Genomic DNA, 20,790 nt, shown 5'->3' with positions numbered 1-20,790 from the left:
TTGTTTTAAATAAAATGCTAAAAGAGAAAAATTAAGCCAAAAAATATTTCAACCCACCCCCCAGTGTGAATAAATATTCTCTGTAGTTCTCATTATCTCAGAACTGGCTGACTCGCCTTCCCTAGTATATTAGCACTTTTGTGCAGGAGCAGAGGGAAAGGGTCATGGTGAAACATAAGGAGCCTGTTGCATTCCTTTTGCACTTGCCATTCAGCCAGCATTTATGTGAAATGGGGAAATACGGTCTCCCCAAGACCTAGCATGCTGGAGCTGTGCAAATGAACAGGTATGATTTATATATCAACACCCCCGGATATATAAGAACTAATAATTTACATGTGTGCACCAAGGTAAATTATACAGGGCCTGGTCTTGGCTTTGAGACCCTTCACACATGTGGAGCTGGAACTCCTGGGACAAATCCTTATTTTGCAGCCTATCTATGCTAACTTTTCTTTACCCACCCCAGGCAAAAAGGGGAGAACTCATTTCACCAAAGTCAGAAGCCACTCAAAAATCAGGGGTTCCATGTTTGGAACAGAATTGAAACTTGGAGCCGGCTCTGGCAGCATGTGAGTTGTTGTTGCTGCAAGTTTCTTTTATTTTATTCTCCTCCTGGTCACAGAAGCAGAGGAAGAATAATAAGTGCTTGCTACATATAGCGGCCACAAAATAAGCCCAACTGGCAAAGCCTCACGTAAGAATGGGTACCACTGAAAGAGTAAAAAGAAAAGGAGTACTTGTGGCACCTTAGAGACTAACCAATTTATTTGAGCATGAGCTTTCGTGAGCTACAGCTCACTTCAAGTGGAAGCCTGACATGTATTTGGATTGAAGAGCAATCTGAAAATGCAGTTGATCAACTGGGTATGTAACTTGTCTACTGAAAAGGATGCAAAAAAGATATTCTTAAATAATCTGATGAGGTGTTTCACAGGCTGAGATGCATTAAGGATCCAACACACTGATCCATCAAAAATGCATGCATCCTGTAACATCTCATTAGCACTGACAGATAAAACAAAAGCTGAACTTGACCAGATAGTGAAATCTGTTAGTGAGTGAACTCACACATCAACTGACAGTCTGGTCATTCTAAAAAAACCAAACAAATGAAGGATTTGTATACCTCTAAAAGATTTCACGAACTTTTTTCTGAAAAATATTTCCCAACCAACTCTGCAGTCGCCACACGGGGTCTATTCACTTCTGGCCCGGATTCAGCAATCATGGAATGGATTGCTGACAACGCTACAAGGGAAAAAATTCACAGCGAGGCTTGGGTTTTCCTAGACACTTTGATTCCTTTTTCCATCTCCTCCTGTTGAGTTAAGGGCTGTGGATTGTTGCTTCTTTTTTTCCCCAAGTTAATATGAAATATACAAGTCTAACTGAATCATGTAGCAGTTTCTTCACCTCAGGACCCAGACTGCTGCATTCTAAAGACTATAACATGCTTTCCAATTAAAATCCCAACCATGGCCTCACAGACAGAAAGCTTCTTGTATGGGGCTCTCTCTCTTTTTGGCGGCTGTTTTCCTTTTAACTGTCAACACAGTCAGTCCTATGAAGCGTTGCTGATGAAGTGGATCTGTAACAATAAATTTAAAAAGCACAGCAGGGCGGGATTGGTAAAATGATAAGCAAGGCAGTATGGCAGACATCTGCAAAGCCCTGCTAGGCCATACCTGGCTGCAGAAAGCTAAAAGGAAGGTTTTCCAGGTACATTAATCTTCAGCTTTCATCAGATCCAAGAAGTTTGGCAAAGAGAAGCAGAGAAGTAAATCAGGAGGCTGGCAGACAAAGACCGCTCTTAGGAACGTTATACAAAGTGGGGCCATGGGGCTTGAAAGTATTGGCAAAAGAAAAGGAAGAAAACCAAGTCCTAGTCACTCGCAATGCTTAGTGGTGTGAGCACAAGCCAGTCACCCACCCAAGACCAACGTTCCACCGCACTTTTTGCACCCACAAAATCATTTGTTTGCTCCTGCAATCAAGGTAACCATGGACCCATTTGCACACACAGCTTTTCCCTGTCCCTGTGCTGATGTACACTTAGATGAAGAGGCTGCATGTGCATTCCCCTCACACCCTGTTTTGGGAATTTGATCCCCCCTCGGGTTTAACAAGGAAAGAAAAGATTCATTTAAAGGGAGACCAAGTAAGGGGAGCTTTCTACTACTGACCAGGGGCTTGATTCAGTGAGGAAGTGAGTGAGAGTCTTTCCCATGACTTTGGATCAGGCCTTGAGTGAGGGAGGAGGGGATGCGGGGGAGGAAAGAGCGGAACGGCAGAGGGAGAATGAGGAGAAGGGAGGAGAGGAGAGGAGAGAGAGTGAGAAAGGCATGTGTGTGCGACTGTTAAGAGAAACAGGATTCATGGTAATTTCCTGCCAGATGCCAGAACTTCTCCAGCATGCAGACATTTCACATGCTAAATATCAAAGAGTTCCCAATAACAAATGTACTTCCTGCAGCTTCTCAGATCTGCCTCTGTGCCAGCAAGGGAGCTCTGGAACTCAGGGGAAAGGAATGCTCATGTTTTTGCAAAGCAATGTAAAGTTTCCTTGAATTTATATCTATGCGTGTGTGTGTCTCTGTGTGATTACATCCCATTCATCAAATTAGCGTTAGCGAAAAAGAAACCACAGTGCATCTCTCTTTTCCTCTGCCAGGTAAGTGGAAGGGCACTGGCTAGTTGCACGCTCTTCGGTTTTGTTCCACCGCAATCTGTGAAACGTTAGCTTCCTTTTTTCAGAAGCAGTGCCTGGGCCTCTGTGAACACTTTTACACATATTGGTTCTGACAGCTTGAATTAATATGTCAGATTCTATGATCCATATTGGCAACACGCCTTTTGACCCTATCAGCGCAATGCTTCCCCAACTGAAAATCCCTGGGCCTCAAATTGATTCAGAGCTTTGTAAACATCCTCACATCGGGGCTGGAGGAAGGGGGGAAAAAACCACTACCAAGGAGCTGCTCAGAAGCTCCGCCCTGTGCCAAGCAGTGTGCGGACTAGAATGGAGGCAGGAAAGAGAAAGTTCCTCTTGGCTAAAGGCTGGTGAGTGAAGCCAGGTGAAGTTCAGGATTTCCTTCTCTTTGGGCCTCATTTGCTGCTCCAGTGCCCATTAGCTGCAGAATCATGGGTCACCCTACCGGGGTTTGAATCAGACTAATTTAAAGGGCCAAGTGCCTTTCTTAAAAACTAGTTTTAATCAGTGATGTGTTTATGGAATCCCTAAGAAGGGGAAACCGCAAATAGCCACGCTTAGCAGTTAAAGGAGTCAGGACTCCTTCCTTGTGTGACTCGCTTTTTTGGCCTGTTTGGTGGGGGATGGGGTCGGGGTTATCTGCTATAAAGCTGGTTGAAAGTGTCAATAAGAAAAACAAAACAAAAAATTGTAAAAAGAGGGATTGTTGTTTACCTGTTCTAAATGCCACCCTACTTGTGCAGCTTAATTAATTAATATATGTAGCATGTTTGGAGACCTATCGGTTGCTGTTGGAGCACTCTGTGTTATCATCATGTACCACTGGCAGGTAGAACTGTGGCTCATTGCCCACCTTCTTTGCAAGCTATTTGTAACCTTGGAACAAATCTTCCTCCCCTATTTGCTTCTCCTGGCATTAACAAGTGTGTAATCCCTGCCTGCGTGAGAAAGTCATGCAAAGGACCCAAATAATCATAAATCAATATTAACTGTACATGGCTTATTATTTTCTGTTTATTATCCATTGGCCTAAGAAGTTCATATTGACCCAGTTGGCACAAAATGTCAATAATCACAGACCTTGAAGGTCATGTAGCTTGATACTGATTGAAAATAAAGGCTGCTGTTGGATGGATTAATTGGGTACAACTTCTAGGCCAGAAGGGCGGCCTTTCCTTCCCTGGCTGTGCGAGCAACCCACAAGACGCAGCTCATTGTGTGCTTCAGAAAACAGATGGGGGGGTGGGCCTTGAAGAATTTTGGAATCAGGAAGAAGACACCACCACCACTGCCAGTTTCCAGACTGAGCTGTGGCATGCCACAAGACTCAAGAGACCAGGTCATTGCTCACTGACAGTTCAAAGGCGCAGCCACACAAAAGCATGGCTCCTTACCCATTTCTGATGTCTCTGGAAGGCCTCAAAAGTCCTTGAGCTGGAAAGAGGGAATGTTCTTGGGGCACCAAGCCCTGGAACTCCTGACTGGGTTTGTAAGGGGTTATGATCTCATTGGCCTTAAGATGGACCTGCAAAGCAGCTGGCAGGTTTTCATATACTCTATTTCTCACCAACTCCTGGTCTTGGGTTTTGTACTGAGGCAAAAGGAAGGGGACTTCAGTGTCCCTGTAGCATGCCCCTCACAGGCCTCAGACACTAAGAAAAATGACTTGTTGCCAACAATGGCTATAAGAAACAGGTCCCCTCTGGGGGCCCCTTTGACTGGTGATGAAGCTGGTTTAGATGCTAGAGTATATGGGTCAAAGCAATTTCAAGGCCACTGCAGAGAATGGAATTGGCCCGGGGCTCCACAGCAATGCAAATGATTTGGTTCCATCTACAGTAACAGAAAAAACCTTTTCAGCACTGTTGAGGGGAGGCTTTTGCTGAAAACTATTGTCAGTGACTGGCCAGTTCCCTAATGTAGATGGGGCCCTAATTTCTTCCTACATGCCTGCGAGCTAATATAAGGAACCTTCTGCCAGATAGCCAGGACTGAGCTATGTTGTCATGTGTGAAATGGGAACTAGGCTTTCCTCATGTTCAGACAGGTCTAGCCATTTCAGTTTCCACCCCTTTCCCTCTTCCCTGGATAACTTCTGAGCCCCAGAAAGGATACCCTGCATAAGCACCCAGAAAATAAAAGGCTTGTTGGGAAGCTTTTATTGACCAACACAACAGCTTGGGTATGCCAGCTTGCGTGGGCAATCTTGCCAAAGCAACCTTTCTCGTGGGAACAGGCCGTGCCACTTCCAATCCGGATAAGTGCTCAGGTACCACAGTGGTGGGTGCAATAGAAGAACCAGAACAGAACACTGTATGCAATCGTCAGGCAGACAGATAGAGGGAGCGAGAGAGGCGTAGATGCAATGACAAACCGATGAAAAGGACACATCACATTAGGGACAATTAATGGAATGTTCCCAAACTTCAGCTAGTTGAAATTCAGGATGAAAACTTTACACTGATTCTGATTCTTTTCTAGACCACTTTGGCCTGCCCCTGTTTCTAACCTGCCCCCGCCAGTGCCCCTTTTGTGTGTGTGTAAAAAACACAGCACCCGCAGCAATTATTACCCTGCCAGATTTCCGTTGGCTTTCGCAGCAACGGAATCACAACAAAGAAACACCACTTCAAAAGCATCCCAGTCTGTTTCCTATTCAGCCCTTCAAGTACAACTCAATAAGAGAAGCTGACAGGCCGCTCTGGTGAGTGATCACAGTGTTTGCCGTCGCACCCCCTTTCTTCGGCTGTCATGTGAACGTCCTCTCCCCTTCCCCTGCCTCCTCTGCTTTCTAGACATGTGTGAAGAGCAGTGGGGAGGGGCTCCCCAACTCGCCTGCGAGTTGCTAATCACACTCTTGTCAGGAGCCCAGGAGAGAGGGGGGCGTCACTTGGAGATGTTACTTTCCTCCCTGAACCGGTTGCTTCCCTTTCTAAATACTGCTCCCCTTTGAAGGCTTTGTTGGGTGGGTTCTTTCTTCAGGAGAGTCAGGCAAGGTCACTTACGACGGGGGGGGGGGGGGGGGGAGGGAAATGAAAATGAATTAAAAACACTCTTAGGAAGCCTCCCTGTGACAGTTTTGGGGCACAGCTAACCCTGTGATCAGCCCATACACTGAACCTTTTATGCCTTGAAAACAACTTCAGCCAGCTATTTGATTGACTGATTGATTGATTGCTGCTGTTTCTTTATTTGAATTCCCAAGGCCAAGATTTCCACAAGTGACCAGTGATTTTGGGGGCCGACTTTAGACGTTGTAGAGAGGCCTGATTCTCAGAGGGCAGGCACTCAGCACTTCCTACAATTCCGGTCCCTTTAAGGAGTCTCAAGCTGGGGGCCCAAAATCATTAGTCGCTTTGGAAAACTGTGGCCTGATTGTCTCTGAGTTTCCTGAATTTGAATTTGAACCCAAGTCCCAGATTGTGGCAAGAAAGGCAGGTGGTACTGAAAAGCACGTTTGCATGAGATCACCAGGTTGTGCTTCCAACCCAGAGAAAACTTAGATTCGTTTGGATGAGAATGTGGGTTACTTTTCCAAAGTGAGCCTCAACATTTTGTTGAGGCTCACCCATCATTGCGTCTGCTCTTGCATGGAGTTTGTTCTGCATCTGCTTAGATTCTGAGCATTATTTATTGGAGTGCAGTTCATTTTGTAACAGGGAAAGAGTGCTTCCTGTTATTCCATAAGTGGCTCTCGTAGCTGTTTCACTACAATGGAAAGAGTTTAAAGTCAGGCCTGTAAAATTTAAATCTGATTAAAGGAAATACTTTTTTACACAACAGACCACGAGGTATCACTGCGTCCAAGAGCTCAGCAGGATTCACCAAAGGACCAGACGTTTATCCAGGGGTATCCAGGATTTTTGGGGGCTTACTTTATTAACTCTAAATGTTTTAGAAGGGCTATAAACTCCTCCCCCTGCTGCAGGGCACACACCCACCTCTAACTAATGGGATTGAGGCAGAAATTTCCCCAAGGGGTGAGTTATCCCATGGCTGCTACTTCAGGGTTCCCTGCACCTTCCTCTGAAACAGCTGGTACTGGTCACTGATGGAGCCAGGATACTAGACAGCCTGGCAATCCCCATGTTCCTCCATTTCAAACAGAATACGTGATGGAGCCGATGACAATCTCAGGAGTCTGCACACAGGTTTGAGACCCAGGAACTCTGCTTAGGTTCTAAACCCTGCTCTGACATTGACAACATCTGTAGCATGGGGCCTTTGTTATTATTATTTGGGAAACCATGTACCTACTGTACCAGACAGGTGGGGTTGCAGGGGCTGGGAGCACTCTGAAGTTGAAAAGTGCTGTATGAGAATTAAAGGATGATTATTAATATGAACATGTGCATTCCCCTCCCTGCTGCAATATTCACAGTAAATCACAGGAGCCAGTCCATTTCCATCAGGCAGCTGTGACTGAAACACCACCACCACCACCACCACCCCCACACACACACACAACCACAGTCCCCCCAGCAGAGTTAGGTCCTTACTTCTTCAGCTCTGGGGGCCATTGGGGCCAGATCTCTTGTGGAGCTTAGCCACTGCAAACTGATGTAGCTTCATTGGATTCAAGGGAGCTGCAATGAATCCCACCAGCTGACGATCTTGCCTGCTTTGCCTGAACCTCACTCCACTGACTGGGCTAGACATGCATTTCCATTCTTGGCCCCCACCTCAGGATTCTTCTGATCAGTTTTCCATCAATGGCCCTGATTCTCCTCTCACTGACACCAGTGGAGTTATTCCTCATATGCACCCGTGCAAAGGAGATCAGTTCAATTGGAGATATGAAATAGGTCACGTGACTGAGCTGTCCCACCAGAACCACTTGAGTTTGTATCTCCAAGGCTTGCAACAAACCAGCTGCTAACTATGGATTTCCCTAAAAGGGCAAGTTTGGCTTTCTTACTCCTTATCCTTTCAGGGGAAAAGAAAATCTTTTTAACTAGGTAACACCCCGATTGGTTCTTCATTCTGTTAATGGACTTTTACACCACGTAACGCAGAGCCATGGAAATGGGGTTGTTAAATAGTACAGCACATGACCGGCTGTGCTTGGGTGAAGCTATAAGCTAGAGGATAGAACAAGCCAAACGTGGTTATTCCCACAGGTTGACTCACTCTAAGCCTGACTGCGAAGTCCATGGTAATTGCTTCTGAACGTATGAAGGGTGGTGGTTTGCATGTCTCTGCAGTTACTGCAGTACTCACGTCCATGTACTGTCAATGCCTGACACTTTACCTTTAAAACTCATCCTACAGAAGAAAGCATTAAAAAAACAAAAACCCCACACTCCTCTGAGACTGCGGTATCTTTCTTTCAGCCCGCCCGGTCCCAGTCACATCTGCCACTTCTTATTAGACCCCATCAGCAGGGTAATGTGACTTGACTGATGTAATCAGAGGTGACATGCCAGCAAAAAGGATCTCCAGAAACTTTAAACCATGTGGTTTCCAAAACCACACTGTCTCTAGCTCTTTCCTGGAATTGGAGTTTAAAGGGAAAGTTCTGCTCTGCACATGCAAAATTGGGGTCAAGTGTTTGCAAATCTAATCTTGTTTTAGAAGCTATGGAAGACTGACTTAGCCACTGCATATTTCACCACCAGCATGGGGAACTAGATTCAGAACGTGCTGGTTAGAAATGCAGGATGCTAGTTGTAAATTCCCTCAGTCAAACTCTAAGGTTCTGATCCAGTCCTCAGCTCAAGCAAATTTCCCACTGACTTCAGGGGGAGCAGTGAGTGACAGGACCCCAGAATAGGGCCCAAGAGGCATTGTAATCCCCCTCTTTCTGTTTCGTACTAACCTCTGTTTCTGGTGCCTCAGGTAAATAGCAGATTCCCCTTTGAAAATACACAACTGCCCAGTGGGGGTGGGTCACACCCGATTGATGCTCACTCCTGTTTTAGACTCAGTGGAGCCTGATATGCAGCTTAAACCATCTATGTCATAGCTGCTTTTGGCCCACTGTGTACCTGCCAGCCTGCCTAGAGACTAAATAGGTGGGGCCGGGCTGATCTCTGAGCAGTGCCCATGGCATATTCTGGATAGAGGGAAGACATGGACTTTTCCTGAAGAAAGTCAGCTGAGAAAGAGTTAACATTGGGAGTGGGGAGGGAGGGGGGAGAGAGAGAGAAAGGATATTCAAGCAATGGACTAGCTTCCACACCCTAACAGTAACATTATGTCAGGCTCTGACTGACTGCAAAATAGCTGAAGTGGAAGTTTCCCAGAACAAGAAGTTAATAAGATCCTCACGAGAATGGCCACACTGGGTCAGACCAATGGTCCATCTAGCCCAGTATTCTATCATCCAACAGTAGTCAATGCCAGGTGCTTCAGAGGGAATGAACAAAATAGGTGATCGTTAAGTGATCCATCCCCTATTGTCCATGCCCAGCTTCTGGCAGTCAGAGGCTAGGGACACCCAGAGCATGGGGTTCCATCCCTGCCCATCCTGGCTAATAGCCATTGATGGACCTATCCTCCAGGAACTTACCCAGTGTTTTTTGAATTTATAATTTTGGCCTTCACAACATCCCCTGGCAACAAGTCCCCCAGATTGACTGTATGTTGCGTGAAGAAGTTTGTTTTGTTCCTTTTGTGTTTTTTAAACCTCCTGCTACTAATTTAATTGAGCGACCCCTGGTTCTTGTCTTATGTGAAGGGGTAAATAAGACTTCCTTATTCACTGTCTCCACACCAGTTACGATTTCATAGACCTCTATCATACTCCCTGTCAGTCGTCTCTTTTCCAAGCTGAAAAATCCCAGTCTTTTTCATCTCTCCTCGTACGGAAGCTGGTCCACACCTCTAATCATTTTTGCTGTCCTTTTCTGTATATTTTCCAAATATATTCTTGAGATGGGGTGATCAGACTGGTTTGCAGTATTCAAGGTGTGGGCAGTACTGCAGGATTTGGCCTGTTGTTAATACAAACGGTCCTTCTGGCTCATAAGAGACAGCCTATGTCAAGAAAGCTCTGAGCCAGTATCCTCAGGTTCCTTGGGGCAGGCACCTCAACTTCCTCCATCTTCACACAACACCGAGCAGGATAATGGGAGTCTGTTGAGAACCAAGGGCTTGATCCAATGCCTACTGACGTCAGTGTGTGTCTTCCCTTGGGCTTTCCATCGGGCTCCAGTCTGAGGCTGAAAACAATGCAAGGTACTTAATCTCAGAGCAGCCGAGGGCATCTCTGGACTCCAACACAGCCCGGGGGGATGGACCTGGGGGTGGAGGAAGGGAGAAAGGAGCCTCCTGTCACACAGAAAATTTACCAGCTTGGGTGCATGACAAGCTCTGAGATCTCCCAGCAGCTCCCTCTGCAACCAGATTTAAGCAACCACACTCACCTCCAGCCACAACAAACCCCAGCATGTTAAATCCCAGGTAAAACATCATCTCAGTTACTCTAACAACATTCCTCCCTGGGTGGGGTTTAGAGTTAAAGAATCTTTCTATCACCTCCACTCTGTCCCAGAGCGTGAGGCTTGGGGAGGCCATGGACAGATGAGACAATGCCTGCTAATGTTTCCTGTCTCAAAGCCGCATGACAACCTAATGCCTTTCCATATCTGGTGCCTCCCCTTGTCTGGCTAAGTGATACCCTGAGCTTTCGGTGCTCCCCTTGTTCTCTGCTGCCAGAGTGGGCAGTGAGCGAAGAATCAGTCGGGCTGCAGAATACGCCAGGGTGCTGGAACTAGGCTGCTGGGGGGGGCAGCGCACCCCTGGGCTTGAAGTGATAATAGTAATGGAATAGCCAGCTTCCATCACATACAGGGCGTCGGCACCCCACTATAAAAACCACTCCAGTGCCCCAGTAATATGTATCAGAGGCAGCACGAAGAGGGAGAACAAGCTCCTGCTGCTCTTGGGGGGGAGGGATAGCTCAGTGGTTTGAGCATTGGCCTGCTAAACCCAGGGTTGTGAGTTCAATCCTTGAGGGGGCCATTTAGGGATCTGGGGCAAAAATTGGGGATTGGTCCTGCTTTGAGCAGGGGGTTGGACTAGATGACCTCCTGAGGTCCCTTCCAACTCTGATATTCTACGATTCTATGGTCATTCTTAGGGCGCGTTCTCACTGCAGCTTTAACATGAGTTTTCTATGCTCCCGTCACTCCTCTCGAGTTAGCCTAGCTCGAGGGAGAGCAGGTACACAGCACCATAGCCCTAGGGCTGCCGTGTCCACACAGCCACTGCACTCACTCCTGTGTGGTGCTAAGACTTCTGGGGGTGCATCCCCTGGGTCTTAGCACAGCTGCAAGTTGAGCCCTGCTATGAATTCTTTCCCAGTGAGTGGTGAGAGAACTTTTCCGTCCTTTCTGGGCACAGGGGGGAATTGTGGGAAAGCCCTGGAGGACTAGCAGCACTCAGGTGGCACTAGCCAGCATGCACCCTACAGAGTGGCGGTGTTAGCAGCTGACAAGTTGTGCTCACTCGAGCTGTAGCCCCTGACAAACCAGCCAACGCGTGAAAAGCACCATCCCACTTGAGGCAGGCAAGGGTTTTTGCGTATGGACAGGACTCAAATTAGGGGAAACCCTCGAGCTAAAACTTGAGTTAACTTTGGAATGAAGACAAGCCAGTAAACAGGTCCCAGATTGTATTGTACTCTGTCCTGTTACCTCCTTCTCTCCCTGGGCGCAATTCACCCCTATGCAGAAGAGCTTAGAACAAGACCTTTGCATCACTTATACCCACTGAAGCCCTGTGGGACTTAACTGCCACCCAGTACTGGCTATGTAGGTTGCAATTCCTGCAAGCTGTGATTACAACTCCTAACTGGGTAAACTGTGCACGTCCAATTATTTTCATTACCCCATCTCTGACCTGCTTGCCCGTCTCATCCACCTGCTATGTCTTGTCTTTTAGATTGTAAGCTCCTTGGGGGAAGGGACTATTATTTAGAGTATGTTTGTACGGCACCTAGCACACTGGAGCCCATGTTGGTTGGCCTTTAGGGTCTACCACCCTATAGATATTGATAGACCTCATTCTCATTGACATGTACAATCCCATTAAGGTCCTTTTATGCTACCAGAATGGCAAACGAGACTCAACCCCCTAAATAATAATAGATGATGCCCAGTGCTTGTGTGAACCCCTTGGCACAGGATGAACAGCTTAAGAACATAAGAACAGCACATAAGAACATAAGAACAGCCACACCAGACCCAAGGTCCATCTAGCCCAGTGTCCTGTCATCCGTCAGTGGCCAGTGCCAGGTGCCCCAGAGGGAATGAACAGAGCAGGTAACCATCAAGTGATCCATTCCTTGTCGCCCATTCCCAGCTTCTGGCAAACAGAGGCTAGGGACAGCATCCCTGCCCATCCTGGCTAATAGCCATTGATGGACCTATTCTCCATGAACTTATCTAGTTGGGACTTAAGTGGTGCACCCCCTCTGTAGGTTTGGGTTTGTACAGTGCATGCCCGATAAGGCCCCAGTCTCAGTCAGAGCATCTGAGTGCTATTGTAATTCAAATGAAATACTACGAATATTGCAGCATCCAGAGGCAGCTAGTCATGGACTGTGGACCATCTCTAAACTTTATTCACTAACACATTATCCGCTTCACATTGTCGTGTCGCTCATCACAACAGACACATGGAAATATAGCAACCTGGTCAAGAACCATGGTAATAGCTCTAACAAAGTATCTGAAATGTCTTTGCCACTAAATTCCCAATCCTTTCAGATCAGTTTATATGGTAAATTTGTTGTTTTATTTGCCACAAATGCCTTCTAACTGCCAGCATCGTATGTAACAAGTGAGCATATCCGGCACTTTGGAAAGATCAATATCTTTGCCGTTGTAAATATCTTGGAAAAATCGATGGGGGACGTAAAATGTATTTTGTCTATTTTCACTTTTAACATCTCTTTGTAATAAAAATGCTATTTTAATAAATGAAAATGGTGAGATTCATCGCTGGTCTGCGCTTTTTATCACAGCTACTGGTCCCTGAGCTCCCAGAGCAAAACAATCTACCCGAGGCAGAACAGTTGCAACCTGGGCTGGAGATTATCCGCTTCCCCTTGCTCACCTCTTGTAATAAGCCAAATGCACCCTCTACTCTTTAGATTTCTATTTCCCCAGGCCACACTGTGGAGCCCTTACTCCTATTAGTGAGCATTTACTCATGCAATTGCCTTCAGTGGGACGACTCCTGTGAGTAAGTGCTTACCAGTGGATGGAACGCACCCAGGAAAAGGCATATGCATTGCTCGAGTGCCACTTAATCCCTTGAAACAGGCACTTAACGTGAGGCATAGACCTTGTGTTGGGCCCTGTATACTGACGCCCCTAACGCCAGCGCTAAACGAATTGGGAAGTTCTCTCCATCAACGAACTGTCCAAGTCTTGCCTCAACCTTGGAATGGATCAAAACCAAGACAGAGGGGAGAGGACTTATGTTTATGGGCTCATTCTATGCCAAAGTATCATTGACTCACACTCGGGTTGTTAGTGTACTTGCAAAACAACAAAACAAAGCAACTCAACTACAGTGTGTAGGCATGATATATAAATTGAATCTTTACCTCGTCTGTAATTACTGTGCAGAACTGGCTCGGTAATTATTAAATAAAACCTCTTGCTGCATCTGAGATGGATTTATGGAAGAAATTCCCTTATCAACATTCACGGCAATGCCAGTGAGAAATGTGTGGCATGGTGGGATTGTTATATCATTTGTTGCCGTTGTAATCGTGACTGACCTTGGAATCTGCCAGGGGGACGAGGGAGGCGGACTCAGGGTTTGGGAAACATTTGCTTTCAAGGAAGACTTCCAATATAGATATTTAGGGAGAGATTTCCAAAGGCACCTAGGTGATTGGGGGGTCAAAGCTGAAATTTCCAAAGCTGCCTAAAGGATTTGGATGCTTAATTCCCATTCAAAGAGGACTAGCCTGAGGGTATGTCTACACAGCGGCTGAGAGGGTGCTTCCCACCATCAGTCCACATAGACAGGCTAGCTCTGGTCCAGCTAGCACCTAACAATAGCAGTGTGGCCTTAGCAACACAGGCTGAATCTTGGGCTCACTGCCCGAATACATACCATGGAGGTCAGGCAGGTTTGTACTCAGGCAAGTAGCCTGAGCTGCCACCTGGGCCACCATGGCCACAGTGCTATTTTAATTCTGTAGTCTGAGCAGATCTAGAGCATGTCTGTCCAACCGTGCTGGGAAACACCCTCCCTGCTGCTCCGCAGACAAACCCTCAGAGGCAACAGCTCCAATTATCTTTATCATTGCACGTTTGGTATAACACATGACCATCTACTTGCTGCTCCACAGTGGGCTTGGAAGGCCTGTTACTGCTATACCTACTTAGGCTCTAGCACCTGTCAGCTGAAGATCTCAAAGTGCTTTACAGTCATTACTTAGTTGAGCCTGAGATCAGGTGGGTCAGTATATTGCTACTCCTTGACTATCTGGCTAAGACTGAATGTAATATCAAGTCATTTGCCGGTGGAACTCATTGCCACAAGATATAACTGAAGCCAAGAACTTAGCAGGATTCAAAACACAACTGTAATATCTGGAGTTATAACAGTGAATATTGAAAAAATAAAACAAACAAGTGCTTTGCAAAGGCTATAAACCACCCTATTTTAGGACACCCTTAGCTATTGGTGGTTAGGAAAAGCTATTCCCTGGGGACAGGTTATCCCATAGCTGCAGGCTGCAGGGCTTCTGGCACCTTCTCCTGAAGCAGCTGGTACTGACCCGAGTTGGATACAGGACACTGGAGTAGTTGGATCATTGATCTGTTCCAGTCTGGCAAACCCTATCTTCCAGTTATTGGACATCTCCTTTACTGGGGTGCTAAATCCTGCCCTGGCAGGGAAATGGACACACTCAGCACATGAGACATCCCCACCCTTGACTCCTAGAGTGCTCATTTTACCCCTAGGCTACAGACTGGGAAGTTGAGGCACAGAGGAGTGAAGTGACTTGCTCCAGCCTTCCCTGGGAGTCAGTGTCAGAACAGGGACTAGAATAAACCGGGGCCTGATTCCCAGCCCATGTTCCCCCTGGTAACCTGACCTGGTCCCAAACTGACCATACAAAGAAGAGCCAGTCAGTGAGGTTTACTTCAGACTATGTGATGCTGGGAGAAGGCTCCCATGTCACAACCCTCAGCCCAGTCTGCAAAATGCCTTTTTTTGTGTGTCTTTTCCCTTCATCTCAACACTCCCCTCTCCTGTTGCTTGTGAGCCTCCAGGCAGCTCATTCCTCCTTTTCATCTCCTGGAGAGCTTCACCCATTGTTTTAGCAGTTCAAAGGATAGCCTAGGGGCTAGAGTGTTAGTCTGGAACTTGGGAGACCTGATTTCAATTCCCTTCTCTGACACGGACTCCCTGGGTGACCTTGGGCAAGTCATTTAGGCCCAGATTTTTAAAGTACTTAGGAGTGGCTAGGCTCAGCATTGCAACTCCTGATCCAGAGCTGAAATCTCATTTTCAAAGGGAATTTAGGGACTTAGAAGCCTAAATCCCATCAACTGTAAATGAGAATATGGCTCCTAAGTCCCTAAATCACTTTTGAAAAATCTGGATCTCAGTCTGTTGGTGCCTCAGTTCTGCATCTATAATAACGCCCCCCACCCCGCAGGCATGTTGTGAGAATAAGTGCATTAAAGGGTGTGAGGTTCATAGGCAGCACTATAGAAAGGAGACTGAAGTCTTGGCCAGACTGACGAAGCAAGGTGGAGCTGCAGTGGCTGTGAATTTGGGTTTGCTCAGAGGCACATAATTCTTCTCCACTTCTCCAGCCCAGATTGCCACTGATCTCCCTGTGTAGGAGCGCTGTGGCTCAGGACCACCCAAGCTTTCCAATCCCTCAGACACAAGCGAGGAGGGAGTGGGAAAACCCATCTCCTCACCTCGCTCCTGCCTATGAAGGAAAGTCCAAGAGCCTCAAAAACCAATCTCCTGGCAGCTGCCTAACTGTGCAAGTGTTTGATTCTACAAGACGGATCAGTCAGTGACAGCTGGCTGACATCAGCTTTCATGTCTCTCTAGGAGCGTAGAGTGGAAAGGGGGCCAGGTTAGCCTGGAGATAATTACAGAGCAGAGAATGTCAGTAAGTAGAGCTAAGGTAAGAGCAAACCACCAAAGAATACATAAATAAATAAGGTGGTTTTTATAACAGGGTAATTACCCAGCTTAAATATACAATCATCTCGCATTTTGCTAAACTTTATGACACATGATGACAAGTTAATAAATGAGGTGTCTTACCAGCAGTTAAACAGCTGTTACCAGCCACCTTGTGCGGATGAGTAGCCCAGAGCAAAAAAACCACTAAGCCAAATGAAAAGAAACTGGTTATTTCTGTTTGTCGAAATAGCCCCTGAAATAAATCACCATTACCAATGCTGTCATTTATCAAAGGGAAAGCTCTTGTTGCAAAAGCCTTTGAAGTCCTGGCACCCATAATTTCCTACCTATAAAAAGATACCTTTGTGTATGTGTCATACCTTGAAGTGACAGGAGCCAGATCCAGAAGATATTGAGGAGTTCACTGCTGAAACACGCCCCTCCTAATGAGCACGTCCAAAGCATCCCAGGAAATTGCTCGTATGCATATATAGGCAGTGAGGTGTTGGCTTATGACTGGCCAGCCAAAGGAAACTCCTTCAGAGCAGTAACTCAGCCGGAGTGCATTGCTGTTGTGGAGATGGTCCATCAGACTGTGGAAGGAGCCTCCCTAAAAGATTCTCTCTAGTTCAGCCACAAGCTACTGGGAATCTGTGGGTGAGATTGCTTGCCCTGTGTTATGCAAGTCAGCCTAGATGACTATCATAGTCCCTCCTACGCTTAAAATCTAGGAATTCAGGGAAGAGTCTCCCAAGGGAAATGGTGGATTCTCCAGTGATCAGGGCCTTTAAAATGCTGGAGAATGTACAGTAGGGAACAATCTTGGGCTGGCCAGTGAGAGACTTTTCGGATCTCCAAGCGCCAAATCCTGAGATGAGAGTTGAGCTTCTGTAACTCCCAGTAAAGTCGCCAAACGACTAGCAGTAACCTCATCCCCAACAGTTTGAACCAATGGTAAACCTCGTCCAGTGTCCTGCTCCTTGTCATGCCAGAACAGTTCCAATCCAGGGTCCCTAAACTGGAGTTTACAGAAGAACAGGGGCCTCCTTCCCATAACGCACCTGACCCACCATACCACACCACAGCACATAGAGGAGGAATGATGTCATGATCTCCCCGCCCCGCCAGATAATCAGCTGATGCTGCAAAGTGAGAGGATGATCCCCACCCCTGCACCTTTTCATTCTCAGTGTCAAGGCTGCAAATGTTATTAATACTTGTGTAATTATGAAATAGTTGCAAATATCCTTGTTTAACGCTGCACCCTGGGAAGATGTGCAGCATCCACTGCTTTGATAACACGCAGTTTTCCTTTTCATCCCAACATTGTGTTGTGTCTAAGGCTCACATCAGTACAACAGGCACAAGCAAAGGCAGTTGTAACAAATCCTGGCCCTGTAAATACGGACAGCTTGGCTGTCAGTGGGGATTGAACCCTTCATCACCCAAAAATCTGGGGATTGGTCCTGCTTTGAGCCGGGGGTTGGACTAGATGACCTCCTGAGGTCCCTTCCCACCCTGATATTCTGTGATTCTATGATTCTATGAAAAACACAAGCTTCCTGCCACTTGAACGAAAGAAACAACTGTTTTAAATGTGGGAAAGGAAGAGGCTGGTATAGCCGCTGGGGCCAGCCCATAACAGGAGACATGGTCCCATGCACTAAGCCAACATATTATACAACGCATGCTAGATTACACTAGAAGGAGCTGGAGTGACAGAGGAAAGGTGGCAAAGAGTCCTGTGGCACCTTATAGACTAACACAGCTACCCTTCTGGTAGAGGAAAGGTGGTCTCATGGCTAACGCTCTAGAGCAGGTCTGAGCAGATCTGATTTTACTTCCTGGCTCTGCCTAGACTGCTTATGTGACCTAGGCAAGTCACTTTATCTCTCTGTGCTTCAGTTCCCTATCTATGAAATTAAGGTAACAATCCTTCCTTTCTCCCACCCTTCATCTGTCTGGTCAACTTAAGCTCTTTGGGTCAGGAACTGTCTGTCACTGTGCGTGTACCGCACCTGACACAATGGGGCCCTGCTCTCATTCAGGGCCTCTTGGTCCACCACAAGATACATAGTAATACTAATGTAAGGAATATTACTTAGAGATAACACAGCAAGATAATGGAGCTGCTACATTGTTTGAGTTTGTTTTAGGGTTGGCTGGAAAACAACATTTCCATTTCATGAAAAATGTGACAGTTCTGGCATTTGTTTTCATTCTGATGCAGAATTAAACCAAGACATTTAGAAAATCTCCATGAAAAAATGAGAGAGAGAGAGAGAGAGAGAGAGAGAGAGAGACTATGAATTACCAGAATAGCATATAGTCTGGGGCTAGGGCATATAGCTATGACATGAAAGATCCAGGATGAAGTCATTCTCTGTCTGATTCAGAATTTGCCTCTTGAGTCAATCTCTCCTGCTGGAGCTGTTCCACTTTGGATAAATAACTAAATATTCCTGAGTCAGACAGAGAGCAACTGACTCTCCAGCCCAGAGGTTAGAGCACTCACCTGCTCTGCCTGAGAGTAGCAACTTAAACCTGAGTCTCCCAGATATTGGGCAGGTGTCCTAACTATTGACCATTCTGTCAGCTCGCTCTGGCTTGGACCAGAAATTCCACCCTGGACCTGAGAAACCTTCCCAATGAAAGTCTAGTCAAAACTGATCATTACATTCCCAAGAGAAAATGTTTGGTCGAAAAATTCCTGACAAGCTCTAATTTGTTTTAATAAACACTCCAAAATAATCCTTCCGAGTATTTGCTTACTAACATACATCGTGGAGGCTGGACCCCCCGCTGGTGAAAACCAGCATAGATCTCGGGCCCATATTATTTAAAACAGAGAATATTCTACAGCCACCCACAAATATTACAAAGCCAGGGAACAAGTGCAGGGATCAAACTGTTGTTCCAACTGCATAACTTGAGGGCTGAGTTTTGTCCATCTGCTTTGCCCCCTGACTGATGGAGGGTTTGAGAAAACTGAACAATTTAGGCAGCACCTAGCAGCCAAGGGAGTTGTCCTGGATTCTAGGGAGGGAAAGTTTGGCAGCAAGCAGTAGCCCTTTGCCAGTCGGGCCACCTTGCCCCCTTTGTGCAGACTGGAACACAAGCTCTGGGTGCAGCATGACCCATTCCCACGCTTTTGAAATCTCATGGGACAGATTTCACCCTGCCTCAAGACAGTCATAAATCAGCCTCAAAGTACAATGAATGAAACATCTCCAGCGAGTCAACAAAGGTGACCTTACATCATCCCGGCCAGCTGGGAAAACAACACACCCAGTCATGGAGCAAGAGGCAGCTTATCACTGGCGTTTAATTGAAGAAAATAGACCAGCAGCATCGGAGGTTTATCCTGCATCTGGGAATGCTGGATGGGGTGGAACAGGAAGGCCCAGAAAATTAATTATTCTTACATGAGCTCCAACCTAGACAGACCCAGGGGATTGGATTAGGGCTGTGTGAATACTTGCCATGAATCCTGAAACTCAGCTGGTTTGAAGTTCTGTTACAAACTCAAAGCCCAGACCGTGACTGGGCAGAGATTTGCTCTGGAGCCTGAATCCAATTCCCAATGATCCTGGGGTTGATTTATGGTTCTGTGAAACATGCATCATCACACAGGGTTGATGGGACACCAGGTGAAAAGCATCACTTTTCAAGTGATTTTTTGCTGAGAGTTTTGGGACACATTCAAATCTGAACCTCAGAGCTATCCTCCAAGTGGTAAAACATCTCACGCAGATTGGAATCAAAGGAAACATGCATGGATCCAAAAGCTTTAGGAGAAGGATCCACACTTAGGGGCCCTTATTCAAATGGCATACTGAGCTCTGGCCTGTCTTCAGAGACCACTCAAAGAACGGCAAAGATCGGGGCTGGGGTTTTCAAAGTAGCCTCAGGGAGTTTGGTCCCCAAATCCAATTCAGTGTGACTCCTTTAAGGCTGCTTTGGAAATCCCAGCTTGACTGCTTAATGGAGGTAATAAAGGTGGAGCAGAATTGCACTGAATGAGAAAGAACCCAGTCTCACTTACACTGATATAAAACTAGACTAACTTAGTGGAGTCACCACTGGAGTAACCCAGATCAGGATCAAGCCCAGTGGGACTGAGAATTCCTTGGGGCAGTCTCTCAAGATAAGAGTTTGTTTGCAATGTTGTAGCTGTGTTTGGTCCCAGGATAGGAGAGAGACAAGGTGGGTGAGGTAATATCTTTCTGCTGGTGAAAGAAACGCGCTTCTGAAGTACACAGGGACCTGAAGATGAGCTCCGTGCACCTCAAAAGCTTGTATTTCTCACCAACAGAAGTTGGTCCAATAAAAGATATAACCTCGCCCACATTGTCTCTTGCAAGATAGGAGTTGGTCTAATAAGGGTGCCTTCTGGTGCAGGTTAAATTGTACATGTTCCCGTTTTAGCAAAGCAAACAATCATTATTGAGACTGTAAACGCTTCAGGGCAGGAACTGTCTCTAATTCTTACAAAGTACAATGAGGCCCTGTTCTTGGCTGGCCCCTACGTGCTACCGTAATAAACATGTTAAATAATCAATTCTAAATGAATGCATTTATTCCTCAGAGTATCCATCCATTTAGGAGGACTAGTCTTCTTATTCCAGAGACCCAGTATTTTTGATTTCCTCGGTTGTTATCACTCTTCTGCTGCTGAAGAGGGTTTTCTTTTCTTCTCCTCTGAACGGCGTGCACTTCGCCTGCCTCGTAACCATCTGCCACAAAAAGTCGTCACCTGTCACCTCATCCCAAGTGACTTCAGAAAAAAGGCTACGGCAGCTATAAATAATTAAGGCCCTGTCTTAGGTGGGCGCAACGACAGAGTTTTGAAACTTCCTGTACATCATTGAAACTCATTTGGTAGCCAAATGGGGATCTAACCTGGTGCAGAAGGATGGTGTGAACAGAGCCATGACCATTTGCTAAGAGTAAAT

Source organism: Natator depressus, chromosome 26, assembly GCF_965152275.1.
Source record: "Natator depressus isolate rNatDep1 chromosome 26, rNatDep2.hap1, whole genome shotgun sequence".
Classification (NCBI taxonomy): domain Eukaryota; kingdom Metazoa; phylum Chordata; order Testudines; family Cheloniidae; genus Natator; species Natator depressus.
The sequence above is the reverse complement of the archived record's forward strand: the minus strand, read 5'-3'. Positions refer to the sequence as shown.